The sequence below is a fragment of the Nymphalis io genome, chromosome 9, assembly GCF_905147045.1.
Source record: "Nymphalis io chromosome 9, ilAglIoxx1.1, whole genome shotgun sequence".
In the NCBI taxonomy this organism is placed as follows: Eukaryota; Metazoa; Arthropoda; class Insecta; order Lepidoptera; family Nymphalidae; genus Nymphalis; species Nymphalis io.
Window position 1 is genome coordinate 11541798 of NC_065896.1, and position 13508 is coordinate 11555305.

The 13508-nt window shown below is 34.4% G+C and overlaps 1 protein-coding gene across 5 annotated transcripts in view; it reads left to right on the top strand.

Annotated features, from left to right (window-relative positions):
• Positions 1–13508, top strand: part of LOC126770632 (uncharacterized) — an 88955-nt gene that overhangs the window by 54575 nt on the left and 20872 nt on the right. The window contains exon 1 of one of the 5 annotated variants that reach the window (XM_050490130.1): positions 5026–5159. The exons of the other annotated variants lie outside the window; for them this stretch is intronic. The gene's annotated coding sequence lies outside the window, so the exon portion shown is untranslated. Of the gene's footprint in view, positions 1–5025; positions 5160–13508 lie in introns of those variants that run through there. 5 annotated transcript variants of the gene reach the window in all.

The following is a 13508-nucleotide window of genomic DNA, read 5'->3' on the forward strand; positions in this document are numbered from 1 at the left end:
ATAACACAGTATAAAATGCATGTTAAAATATCTTTATATTTCAAAAATTATAAAGTTTTGTCCGTTTCAAATAAATAGTTAGATATTTAAACATTGTAACTACTTAAAACTATTTAACTATGTGCTTCATCTGTAATATCTAGATCAATAATTTATAATAATCATTTAATTTTAAATAAAATAATACTTTTAATAACAATTGTAATAGAAAAAATATTTCTTGTTAAATAATAAGAATTTATAATGCTATTTTATTATAAATCTGAGAGAAAGTGCTTGCGAACGGAGTTTACAATTGAAATAACAACCAATATAAATAAAGAAACAAATATATTTTGTGCAAAAATTTCATGAAAACGTATGTATGTAAGACATACGAATCAATGACAGATTTGATATTTGGTTTGTCGTGTCTATTTATAAGATAAAAGTTGAGCTTAGCCCATTTATGAATTTAAATTAATCTAAATATTGGCGTACCTGGTTTGATGTTTCTTTAATTATTCTAAATTCAAAAAGGCATTACGCAACATTTCAAATTTTTCAAAAAAATACTAATAAAATTATACCAGAATAATGTATATCCTGTGATACTTAATAAAACTATGATAAAAGTTAATTATAATAACTTTTTAATTATCAAGCACTTTTTCACAGATCATGTCCACACCATTTCACATTAGGCAAATATTTTATTTCACTGAATTTGTCACACTTATTAAAATATTTAATAATTATAAATATGATTTTTATTACTCACCGTCAAACAATATCAAATAAACCTTTAATATATAAATAACACGTTATTTATAAAGCGATAAAGTAAAACATTTTTACAGAATGTATAGTATGTTGTATTATAGCATCAAAAAAGGGTATTATTCAGCTTAACCAGTTGGGTAAGTTATCTTATATAGTTTAAAATATTTGCAAGATTTAAGCCAAATAAAGCTTGTAAAATTTTATAGACATTCGAAAACTCTCTGATCCGTTGTATAATAGTTATTATATGGAATATATAAGAGATATGGAATATAACAGCCTGGAGTTGGAAGAGTTTATACTCCCGTGCATCGGAACACACGGAAAGCAGTTGGTCCTGCACTCTTTCTGATCTGTTCATGTCGAATTTGCAGTCTTGTCGTGTCAGATTTCCGCACACAACTTGTACCCTATCATTATGTCCTGCGCATTTAAATCTCTCTTGAGATTGACCGCCATGACCAAAATCGATCAGGAGAGGTCATTGAACCCTAAACCCAATACAGTTTCGTCTTAAGTAAATTACTGCCCTGGCCAAGAGTGCATCGTCATAATACTCTTTGTTGACTGTACCTAGGGTGCCTTGTATGTTTCTAAAGATAACATTTTCCCTTTTTATCACTCCTGTTCTCTAAATATAGCAAACATTATAATTTCGTTTTACAAAATCTGTAGCGAATCCAGGACGAAATCAAATTAGGCATCATATGATACCTTCTTCTCAAGAAGAGGACAAAGTGAGGAGGCCTTTAGCCCAGCAGTGGGACATTCACAGGCTGTTACGGATTACGGAATCATATGATAATGATTATTTTTATTTCATGCGAACTTTTTGCTGTGCTTTTGTTTCAGGAAAGAAAATATAAAATATAATCAGTATAGGTTTATTGTAATGGAATAATAAAAGAACGTTTTTGCACCCTTTTTGTTTTTTGAACTAATTAGAAATTGATCGTTTCGAATCCAATATGATTGAAATCACTCACAAATATATATTAATAAAAATAGTCGGCATATATTTCGTCTGCAACACTATATGTAGGTACCTAAAATTCGGTGTCTGTTCACGGCCTACTACGCTTCCGTTGTGAATAAATATTTGATGCGCATACCGAAACATTTATTGATGATCTTCGAGCGAGCAGAATATTTGTTATTGTCGTATGGCGGAACATACGTACACGCTCGTAATATTTACGTTTCTCTTCAACTTATTTCGCTCATAATGAGTCCATGGTTTTATATGTCCCACAATATAAAATCAAATATCGTGAATCTATCCGCAATGTTTGTATTAAAATTGAATTATATCTTTTTATTGGTTCAATACTGCCCTACATCGTGGTCTATTGTAGATGCTAAGGATTCCAATAAAACTACTGTAACACTTTGGTAGTATGTAGGTATTTATTGATCTTACACTTTGTTTTGTTGTGTAAATGCTAGTGGCCTTTATAGCGTTACCGGGCGAGGGAGCGAGTACTAGACTCCGCCTTGAAATTTAAACCATGGTGGGCTCCGAATGACGTCAAACTTGAGGGTGTCTCATATGAGAACGCACCTCAGCACGAAATGTCTTCGGTCGGGGAAATCTCACATTGGATAATATACTTACATATCATGCATTATGTCAATATAAAGACCATTTACTTGACAATTAAGGGCATCTATTATCGTACAAAAAATGAAAAAAAAATTAAATTACTAGAACTTGTAATTGACTTGAAAAGTCCTTTTCAAAATGTCATAAATTTCACCCGATTCTTCCCTCTGTTGGGAATTCTAAGGATAAAAACCTTATACTATCTATATAATAGTATCAAACCAAAGTTTTTTTAACTCGAATTTTAAAACGCACTTGTTACATTTTTACATTAATGTAGAAGTGTTTGAGATATGTGAAAATAAAACTAAACGATTTATTCCGCAATGCGGTCTATCCCTTATTTAACGGATAGTGATGTACAAATTGGAATGTCACTCAGCTATTGTAGAGTTAAGTATTAAAGTGATAACAAATGACACAATGAAAATAAATTTGACAGCTAAATATTATTGTGTGAACAAAAGAATACCGAGTTGAAATTCTACTTCTTTCATTTGTAGTGTAGAAACTAGCACGGAGCTACAAACTACAATAAAAGATAAATTAATAAAAGTAATTTACTAGCGTTCAACATAAAACAATATAGAATAACAGACTATTCTATTGATAAATCAAATTTAATTTTATATAACATTTCATTAAATGTCAACCTACCGTTACAAGCAATGGTTACTATACTGTTATATAATAATTAAAAATTAAAGTCATTTTCATACGATATGAAAGAGAAAATATAGTGTTTGTTTTCCGATGTTCTCGGTGAAATCTGAATTTAACCGTTGTGACCTTCACATTTAAAATATTTTTGTTAATTTATCTTTTTTCGGATATCTCTTATGTTCAACGATTCATCATGGGTGGTGGGGCATTGTGCAAGCTCGTCTGGGTAGGTACCACCCACTCATCAGATATTCTACCACAAAACAACAGTCTTGGTATAATTATGTTCCGGTTTAAAGGGTGAGCCAGTCTAATTACAGGCACAAGAAACATAACATCTTAGTTCCCAAGGTTGGTGGCGCAGTGGTGATGTAAGCGATGGTTAACATTTCTTGCAATGCCAATGCCTATGGCCGTTGGCGTCCACTTACCATCAGGTGGCCCATATGTTCGTCCGCCTACCTATGCTATAAAAATAAAAAATCATATTTATCACAAACATTGTCTATAAAAAAAGACAATTGTACATTTAATGACGAAAAAATAGTTCAAGCCTATTTTTTGTTTCTAATTTATTATCGTCGAAATCGATTATTCCTTTATTATTAATTATCTCGATAAGATATGAAAAAATCGATTTTTCCATCAAATAAAATATTTTATCACAATATCTCTAAAATTTTGAAAACCTTTGGGTTTTCATTATACATATACATTAACTAGGCAGTATGTGTTTACTACGCTACATAATACTAAAAATGATATTAGAACATAGCAGTTCTGATGCCGTGCCAACTTCACTCAGAAACATATAAGCGAAGCGGTACATCTAACGTAGAAAGCACATTTGTGTTCAACCAAGCTAATGGTTGGAACAAAGACTTCTCTGTGAAGCTTTGCAAGCCCTCCGGCGCTGAGCTAACAATGAACTGCCTCTGAAACATTAAAATCTCACGGTTAATGCCTGTATAGTTTTTAATCGGTTATTATTATCTTTATTAGATTTGTCTTTTTATTTATTGTGTTTATCTGTATTTATAAAAGTCTACATAATTCACCTCATATAATTTGACTACATCACATAGACTGTTTAGAATATCGATCTATTTAACGTAGAGACAACGGCACAGATTTTTCGTCAATAAATCACAAACATGAAAATAAAATGTTTTTGGTATAAGACCTATTAACGTATCGCACTAAAGACGCCGAAGCCGAGATGACCTAGTGGTTAGAACGCGTGAATCTTAACCGATGATCGTGGGTTCAAACCCGGGAAAGCACCACTGAATTTTCATGTGTTTAATTTGTGTTTATAATTCGTCTCGTGGTTGACGGTGAAGGAAAACATCGTGAGGAAACCTGCATGCGTCTAATTTCATTGAAATTCTGCCACATGTGTATTCCACCAACAGCAGAGCAGCGTGGTGGAATAAGCTCCAAACCTATTCCTCAAAAGGGAGAGGAGACCTTAGCCCAGCAGTGGGACATTAACAGACTGTTATAAACGCACTATTAATATTGTTTTTTTCACTAATTTTGTTTTTTTAGGGCAAAGTCACGACGAGTCTACTCGTGAAAACTATAAATGTAATAATGTATTTGTTTTTGTCGGGTCATTGTTGAAATTTGACACATATCACTTGGGAGGTAAACAATAGATAAGCAAATAGTATAAAATCTAAAAATGTATTAGAATTATTAATATTCGAAAGAAAATCGTAAAATTAAATACGAACAAAAAGTATACATATACATCGGATTTCTAATTAAACATTACGCATTCCATTTAATACATAAGTACGATTATAGCAATAAGTCGAATGCCTTCCTGATAATATAATAAAAGAAAAAACCAATTCACTATAAAAAGAAACAGGTAAAGATTTCGTACGTAAATCACAACTCACAAAAGATTTAAAAGATTTTACCAAGAGAATCTATAATTGAACGAAGAAAATATCTGGTTTAACTTTATGTGGACTTTCCTATCGTTTCAGATTTTTTCCTTATCTTAGCAAACTGGGGTTATTTACTTCTGCGATGTCGAGGCTTTCATGATGACCTCCTGACCGATTTCGGCCACGGCAACCTTTCTCAACGAAGACTAGCCAACGCGAGAGATATACTCGTATGTATATTACACAAGTATGCACGATCTAAAGGCTGTTAATGAAAATTTATTGGTATAAAATGTAATAACCGTCCGCAGACATTCATAGTTTATTGTTGGCTATTGAACTACCTTAATCCTTTTTTCATATTGCCTATTACTAATTATTCCACTCTTGGTTCACTATCACTAGATGCTGGGTGGAGTGGCCCACCACTCCTCCACAGCTTTGAAAAACAGGTTTCCACTGAAGGACGGTGTTGATGTGCAAATGAATATTACACGATATATCATGACTGACATAATTTAATTAGCATCACTAGAAATGTAATGTGGTTAACTGTAACTGTCTTATCATAAAACTGGTTGAAGTATTTATTTTTAGCGCATGTATATAATGGAAATATTCATTATATGCAGAAATACTACGCGATACTGACATTGATGTTATATGAAATGAAATATGGACTTTTCACGACTTCACCACGATATCCAAGATTTCTTCTTCTTCAGAAATCTGTGTACCCTGTAGAAACGATGACCATTTACAGGCTTTTTACTTTCATGTGTATCAAACTAAACATGGGTTTAAAGATCAAACTACTGGTTTTATATTTTTTATATTTAAAATTCACTTTGTGCTCGGTGATAAAAGAAGCCTTAGATAGCATCCATTAGTGCCAGTACTGAGCAATGAAACAAGTTAAACCTGCACGTTCAGTACCATAAAGTCCTGACTCTTAAAGAGGAAAGGCTCACCAAAATTAAGCTCAAAAATATTATCTATAAAAATAAATACGAGGGCACATGTTAATACTGAGTTATTTTACGTACCGCCCTCGTCACGTTCAATCTATTTATCAAATAAGATCTACAACTTGTACATCATAAAAAAATTATATATATAAATATATCCTAACATTTTGATGGAGAACCGTAACGGCCCATTAAAACATAATTTAAGCCGTTATGGTTCTCTATTGATAATTATGGCTACAGAGGTTATTAAATTATCAATTTTACAAGGTATTTGAGTACAGAAATATTTCGGTAATCTTACCCTTAAACAATAAAAAGGTAAAATTATTTTCATTATGTCTCTACACAAGAACTTATTATGTTATATCGCTTCGCCCGCATCGTAATCGAAAATCTAATTAATGGAGACAAAGGCCAAAATATGTTAATTATGTCACATTTTAGCTATGAGAAAGCTTGAAGAAGTAACAAATATTCAGAACACACAACCTTCCATATTTATTATATTGGTTCGATAATAATTATTATTTTAGTAATTAAAGAAAAAGGGTTATAATTAATTATTGTTATGCCTCTTTATATATTATATTAAATGTAGTATTTGCATTTGCTAAGGCATCTTTGGCATGGCTAACACGTGAACATGCTACATATATATGTACATAAAAGTAATAGAAAAAATTACAACCCTTCATTTTGATGAATGATTAATTTTTTTTTTATATGTCCGGGATGGCAAATGACTCTACTCCACCTGATGGTAAGTGGTAGTAGAGTCCAAACGCGACGACGGCCAGTACAGTCGGGAAGAATGTTCTGTACTAGCCGTCACCGCCTTGCCGGCCCGCAAGATGTCTCTTCACGCCTCGTTTGAAGCAACCCGGGTTGTAAGAGGAGGGGAACACGTGAGCTGGTAAGGAATTCCATTTTTTGGTAGTGCGACAAAGAAAGGAGTTGCCAAATTTCTTTGTGCGCGATGGAATTGATGTCACAGTTAGGCGGTGACATCGAGAACCAGCTCGCGTGCCAGCTTAAGAAGGAAGGTGAAGCAGGAATTAGAGAGAATAATTCCTCAGAGCACTCGCCGTGATACAGTCGATAGAAAGCGCTCAGTGCTGCTATCTCGCGACGCAATTGTTTACACCTTTACGTCGCCAATAATGCGTACTGCACGTCGCTGCAACCGGTCCAAGGCCTCCAGTAGGTACTTAGCGGAGCCATCCCAATGGTGCGAGCAATATTCAACGCAAAACCGTACCTGTGTTTTGTATAACAGGCACAGTTGTTGCGGCGTGAAAAAACGCCGCACCTTGTTCAGAACTCCAAGTTTTCGTGAAGCTGTTTTTATAATAGCCTCGATGTAATCCCTTTGACTAAGGTCGCAGCGAACGTCCATCCTCAGCATGGCGATTTTGCTTTGTATCATCAGCGGTATGCCACAGAGGGAGGGATGAGGGTAAAATGGTGACTTTTTCGATGTGAGAGCGCATACCTGTGTTTTCTTGGCATTAAACTCAACAAGATTATCAGAACCCCATGTGGCGATGAGCTCTAACGTCCTATCGAGTTCAATGACAAGATTCTCCCGCCTCTCCTCAGTTTCCGCCCGCCCAGCCACTGCGCGTCCGTGGTATCCACCATGCACTGTACTATCATCTACATAGCAATGTATGTTCCCAAGGGAGAGCATATCATTGATATGCAAAAGAAAGAGTGTGGGAGATAGCACAGATCCCTGGGGGACCCCAGCATTCACTACATAGAATTGTGAAGCGCAACCATCTACTAAAACACGAAGGCTACGCTTGTGTAGGAAGCTGGTAATCCAGGTGCATAGCTGAGCAGGCAGACCATATGCCGGTAGCTTGGAGAGAAGACTTCTGTGCCAGACCCTGTCGAAAGCCTTGGAGATATATCCTTGGAGATATGGCGATCCGTCCGGATTTCTGAGCGGTGGCAGCGAAGGTTGGCAGAAATTGTTTTGCACAGACTTGGTCAGACGCCAGAAGCTACGGGAGCCCCTAGGATGCGAAATAAGGTCATGACCAATCTGTACAATGCGCTGTGCATCCGCTCTCGTGTATGCCTTCCTACAGGACTTGGAATTTTTTTTGTAGTTTGCTTTCAGTGAGTCAATGTTAGATGCCCCGCTAATGCAGCCGTTGATCCACGCGCGATATGCCGCCTGCTTAGATGATACAGCGTCGGCACATTCACGAGTGAACCAACGGTTACGCGTACCCCTATTGATGAGATCTGAGCTAGGAATGTAGTATTCCATTCCTAACATGATCTCACCAGCAACAGCAGCGGCACTAGCTGTCGGGTCATTCCCACTGAAGCAACGTTCCTTCCAAGGGACTGACGCATAGTAATCGCGCATACCGTCCCAATCTGCCGACTTATAGTGCCAAACGCGACGTTTGCATACCGCTGATGGCGGCAGCTTGGCCTGTGGCACTTTGGTAGATATAAGGCCGTGATCCGAGGAACCAAGTGGAGCTTGAACCACAACCTGATATTCCACCGGGTGAGAAGTCAGCAGAAGATCCAGTAGAGAAGGCGCTTGCCCATCAATGTCTGGGATCCTGGTGGGCTGATCAACCAGTTGGGTCAAGTCGTGTGTGAGAGCAAAAGCATGAGCAGTTCTTCCACCATGGTCAGTTTTGAGGGATTTCAACCATGATTCATGGTGAGCATTAAAATCCCCCAAAAACACCAATTCCGCGTTAGGAAACTGCTCTTGCGCAGCATCTGCCACCCGACTAAGATGGTCAAATAATCGGCTTGTCTCCAAGTCACCATTGTGGGATCTGTAGAGGCACACGTAGACTCGACTCTGACGAAATTTAAAACAACTCAACAACTTTACTATATACTATTATATTTAATAATATAATATTCTAGTATGATGATTTATATTAAATATATAAACAAGGAATTTTGTCATATAATTAATCAATTGCACTCGGGCGAAATCGCGGTTTTAAGTAATTCCAAATATATTTACTTAATTTATGGAATAATATACTAATTACATATTCACTACATACTACTATATAAATTATAACTGATTACTACTACTATATATCGATGCTACATATCTAATTAAACAATCCACAATTTTTTAATCGAACTGTTAATATTCGTATTGTACTCTCTTTTATCACGGCGCTTGTTATAAATAAAGCACCACAAAAATTTCTGATGTTAAGAGGTCACCAAGCTATGTCGTTACAGTAAGAAATAGGCCGCAGCATTTTACTATTACAAGAAAGCACAACGTCAGTGCGATCTAACTACGTACAGCGCCATCTAGTTGACAACGAGTGTACTTATTGAATAAAATGATGTATTTACGTCGTTAACTTATTCATCAACACCCAGAGCGTACCGTTCAATCCACAAAAAATGGAATTTTCGTCTTTTTTTCTATAATTATACAGACAATTTACAGGTAAGTCTTTCTTATATATATATATTCTTTAAATAAGAAAATAAAAATAATAGAATATAATAGGGGGGTACTGTTACTTTTAGGGTTACAGTATAGAAATACGTATTTGAACTCTTTTTTTTAATTTAGAAATCATACAATTCAAGGTTATTTGAAAATAGTAAAATAGGGTTGGAATATTGTTGTTGTAGAAGAACGGGATTTATTACTGATAATAGTGTCTCACATTTTTTTAAATTATACCCTACGTAGACATGGGAACAAAACGTCAAAAAGCTTATTTATTGTCATATTAGCTTAAAACTTATTTTGCTTTTACCCCTAGGATGATATACATTTTTATTAAATACAGTTTTTTTTTCATCGGACACATGCAGGTTTCTTAAAGCCGCACAAGATAAATTACAAACACCAATTCATGGATTTGAAGTCTGAACCCCCTCGGTTAACAATAATCGAATAACAATTGATACTATTACTATTGTTGAATATTAATATTTGTTGAAGTATATTATTAACGTTTGTTACCTATTTATTGCAAAATTGTCATCGGCGAGTTTTTTATTATTTGATCTAAGATTAATTATCTTGGGTCTATCTAATCTGACATTAGTCCCGAAACATGATTTTGATAACCTTGTAATGTGGTGCCCTGAGAGAGGAATGAAAGCCGAGACTGCTGAATAGATACTGCCTTTATTTCCAATAGGTCGTACATTAAATAGGTACAAAATTAGGTTACGTAGTATATAATGATTAATAAGTATGTTTAGTTAATATAATCTATTCACTACATCTCATCTCCACCGCAATAAAAAAATAAAATAAACAATACAATTTATTTTATTTTAGTTTATATTACGAATGTTCATATAGTATAATGTCATATTATAATTACTATCTTTACAAACTTTTGAAGTAAGTATTTAGTACATAAACTTTTAACAAAATTGTTAGGTAATTGGTTCAAAATACATTTTTGTTCTGTTTTTGTGAATAACATAGTTTTTATTATCCTTAATTATTTCTACATTGGGTGAACATTCCCTTATTACTTTGTATGGACCTGAATATATGTTTTGGAACTTACTGCCGGTTTCATTTTTTATTAAAATCAAATCATTCTGTTTATAAGTCACAGGGTTTATATTACGATCATACTTATCTTTTCTTTTTAATTTACTTGCTATTAAATTTTCTCTAGCCTCTTTTTGTGACGTTTGTAATCTGAATTTGAGTTCCAAAGGATAATTATCAAAATTGTACAAAGGATCAACTTGTGCTGATCGCAAATTAGATGGTAAAATACATTTCTTACCGAACACCAACTCATAGGGAGTGAACTTAGTCTCCGTATGTACTGCAGTGTTATAGGAAAAACACCAAAATGGAAGCCACATGCTCCAAGCTTCTGAGTGATTGTCTGTCTGTATTCGCAAATAGTTATCTAGATGTTTGTGAGAATTCTCCAAGGCACCGATGCTTTGATGATGATAAGCAGTAGACTGCAGCTTGTTAATATGCAAAAGTTTACAAACCTCTTTCATTGTGTCCGATAAAAACTCCGTTCCCCTGTCTGTAGCTATCTCCTTCGGAATACCATACCTGAGTATAAAATTGTTTACGAAGTTCCTGGCTACCTCATCTGACCTTTTTGATATTAATGGGTAGGCCTCAACATACTTGCTCAACTCACATTGTATAGTTAAAATGTACACATAATTATTGTACTCTCTCTCTAACGGCCCTACTATATCTAAATATACCTTTTCAAACGCTGAAGTTGCCGTCGAACTAATTGTCATAGGTTCCTTAGTATAATGTGAGGAATGTTTTTGTTTTTGACATTTGTCACACCTTTTTATAAATTCTGTAACATCAGCTTCTAATTTTGGCCAAAAATAATATTTCTTTATGTTATTTACCATTCGTCTTATGCCGGCATGGCCACTTGTGGGTAATATATGAAAATCGTTTAAAATTACACACTTATCGTCTTTATCAGTTATTCTCTTTGTTCCCCTTAAAATACATATACGTGGTCCGGACCAACTACATATGTTATTTACTTCATTTATTAACTTTTCCACAAATTTATTATTTTTCTCAGTCTTAATAAAGTACACTTCTTTAATATTTATTTTTCCACAAAATATTTTCAGCTCTCTCACAAATTCGCCTGGCGATAGTCGCGATCGAGAAGCTAAATTAATAAAAATAGTATCCATTGAGGGCACGTAACTCAAACATCCCTTCTCATGCGTTATCTTTCTCAATTTACGATATCGATTTAATTCATAAGCGCTTATGAAACGTAATTCCGTGAAATATTTCGGTTTGCTATGTATTTCTACAAGTTTTGGTTGATCAGTCCCATCGTTTTTAGAAATAATAGCATCCCGTTGTTGCTTAGCCATCTGGCCACGCGTCATTACATTCATCACCGTTTGATTCATCTCTTTCAAGTCCTCAGAAGTTAAATGCAAACGTGAAAGTGCGTCAGCGGCAGAATTATTCTTCCCTTTTAAGTATTCAAGTACAAAATCGTATTCTTCTAATGCTAACCTAAATTTAATTAAACGGCTAGATGGATCCCGCATTCCAAATAAATAGATAAGCGGCTTATGATCAGTCTGAATTTTGAATGTCCTACCATACAAATATGGTCGAAAATGCTTCACGGCCCATACAATCGCAAGCAGTTCCTTCTCAATCGTTGGGTACCTTTTTTCTGCTTTGTTAAGACTACGACTGGCATAGGCTACAGGCCTATCGTCGCTGTTGCATAAAACTGCACCTACCCCATATCCTGATGCATCTGTTTGTAAAATAAATTGATTAGACTCCGAAAAATCAGGGTATTGCAATACAGGATGGGATATTAAATTTTGTTTCAACAGTTCAAATGATTTTTGGCATTCCTCATCCCATTTAAAAATAACATTTTTTCGACACAAATTATTTAATGGATGTGCTTTTGTTGCAAAATTAGGAATAAATTTCCTGTAATAATTTACAAACGCAACGAATCTTTTTACTTCGTCGACTTTAGTAGGAACTGGGTAATCTTTAACGACTTCTATTTTATCAGAATCTGGTATGACACCCTCTGCTGACACAACATGACCCAAGTATAATAGTTCCTTCTGTAAGAAAATACACTTCTGAGGATTTAACTTTAGATTAACTTTACGTAATCTTTCAAAAATAGATTGTAAATTCTTAATATGACTAGGTAAGTCTCTACTAAAACAAACTAAATCGTCTTGGTACACCAGACATTTTTCGTATGTTAACCCTGTCATTGCCATAGTCATCATACACGAAAATGAACTAGGACTGGTTTTTAAGCCCATAGGCATTCTAGTCATCTGAAACTCTCCGGAACAAAAAGCAGTATACTTGCGACTGTCTGGGTCTAAGCTAACATTATAGTAACCTTGATGTAAATCTAAATGAGAAAAATACAAGCAACCAGATAACGAATCTAAAATTTCTGTTATATTTGGAAGAGGAAATTTGTCATCATGTATACTTTTATTAAGTTTTCTGTAATCTATGACCAAACGCCATTTTTTGTTTCCATTTTGGTCACTTTTCTTTGGCACCAACAAGATTGGACTGGACCATTTACTTTGACATGGTTCAATAATATTTTCTTTCAACATTTGATCAATTTGGTTTTTAATTTCATTTTTTAAAGCATGAGGCAATCGATAAGGTTTTGAAAAAATTGGTTGTATATTCGGTTTTACTTTAATTGAGTGTTGATAAATATCAGTGGTTGATAACTTGTCCCCTTCCAAATAAAAGATATCGGGATATTTCGCACATAAACTTTCTATGTTAATCCTTTCCTCTTTATTTAAATTATTTAACTTCAATTTTGACAAGAGTGTTTTAACTCGCGATGCATTTTTCTCGATCTTACTAAAGTTACAAATATTATATTCCTTTAAATTTTCTATATTAAGTTTAATTTCAGACAAAGTTATATCTTTTGAAGTCGTATTCAAAATTCGAACGGGTATTTTGCCATTAATTGGATATACTAACGTACTCGCTATAAATACTCCCTCACATACTTCTTTTGTACATACCACACATTCCTCTGTTAAACTGGTATTAATATAGTGAATTGATTCTGATCT